The sequence below is a fragment of the Rhododendron vialii genome, chromosome 1a (genome assembly GCF_030253575.1).
Source record: "Rhododendron vialii isolate Sample 1 chromosome 1a, ASM3025357v1".
NCBI lineage: Eukaryota > Viridiplantae > Streptophyta > Magnoliopsida > Ericales > Ericaceae > Rhododendron > Rhododendron vialii.
The window spans coordinates 1,370,781-1,372,195 of NC_080557.1; the positions used below are offsets into that span (position 1 = coordinate 1,370,781).

General features: G+C 45.2%; 1 non-coding gene across 1 annotated transcript; it reads left to right on the plus strand.

The window, feature by feature from the left end:
• Nucleotides 1–169: 169 nt before the first annotated feature.
• Nucleotides 170–278, plus strand: LOC131309064 (small nucleolar RNA R71). Its single transcript, XR_009194742.1, has one exon. It is a non-coding gene; the product is annotated as a small nucleolar RNA R71 (small nucleolar RNA).
• The last annotated feature ends 1,137 nt before the right edge of the window (nucleotides 279–1,415 follow it).

The window sequence follows — 1,415 nt, forward strand, 5'->3', positions numbered from 1 at the left end:
ATCGGATGGTTCTAAAGCCCTCTGCCTATCAGCTAGGTCATCTAAGAAATCCCAAGCCTGGTCCGCTGTTTTGGACAAGAAATCGTCCCCTTTGCAAGAATATTCTATGTGCTGGACTGACTCAGCGTTTAGACCCAGATGAAAGAAACCGACTAACTGAATTCTCTCAAAGCCATGGTGTGGCAGCCTTAGGAGCAATTCCTTGAAACGCTCCCATGCCTTGAGAAATGACTCATCCCTCTCCTGCCTAAAACCTTGGATTTGACGCCTAAAAGTTTTAGTCTTAGCCTCAGAAAAGTACTTCCTATAAAACGCGTCACGCACTTGTGCCCATGTGGTGAAGGATTGAGACTTTTGCATTCGGAACCACAGAAGCGCGCCATCTTTCAACGTCGCCTCAATCAGTTTGAGGCACGCATTCTCATATTGGGTATTAGACGCAAGGTTGCGCACTAATCCCTCAAATGTCCGCACATGTTCGTACGGATCATCGCACTCCCTCCCGTGGAAACTAGGGAGACTATTAAGGACACCAGGTTTGACTGTAAAGGCATTGCGTGCCTCTTGTGTCTCTTGAGGGAATACAATGGGTCCGAGAGGAGTAGTCCTCTCGGGATGCATGTGCTGTCTCAAGGACGGCGGATTGACTAATTGCCTATCTCCCATCTCGACTGACTCTGATTCTGACTCCGAAACTGACTCTGGAACTGACTGGAAAAGTGGATTACTAACACTAACTGACTCAAAAGGCAAATCTATATAAAAATCACTAATGGGAATAGACTCTGACTGGTGCTCAGCTGAGTCTGACTCTAAACTAGAAGATGAAGAACTAGACAACACAGGCTGACTCGACTCCAGTTCTTTTCCAACTAAACGATGTGTCGGGTCGCGATAAAAAAAAAGGGTCCTGTTTAGAGGACACCTTCCTCTCTCTACCTATGGTGACTCAACTAAAAGACAAAAATTACGAAAACTCACACTCTAGAACACACGTCGCCGTCCCCGGCAACGGCGCCAAAAATGCTTGACCTGTCGGGTGTATTAATAAATAAAGACTAAAAACGCGTCCCAAGCGTAGGACTCTCGACCAATGTAGCACAATAATTCCGGAAGTACCGGAGTCGAACCACAGAGACGGACGGACGGTGTTGACTCAATTGTGATGAACTTTAGTTTAATCTGGCTCTTAGGTAGCCACCCTTTGTTTGATTGATTGATTTACTACCTAAATCACTGAATTGATTTAATTAACTATAAATTTAAAGGAGAGTACAGCCGTGGGAACCCAGCGTCTGCAACTAGCCTAACCAATATTTACTCGGGACACAATTATTCAATTCACTGATCTCAGAATAAGAAAAAAAGGGGTTCCTAATAAATGCCCACCACTTGTCACCAGCTCTCATGCGCAT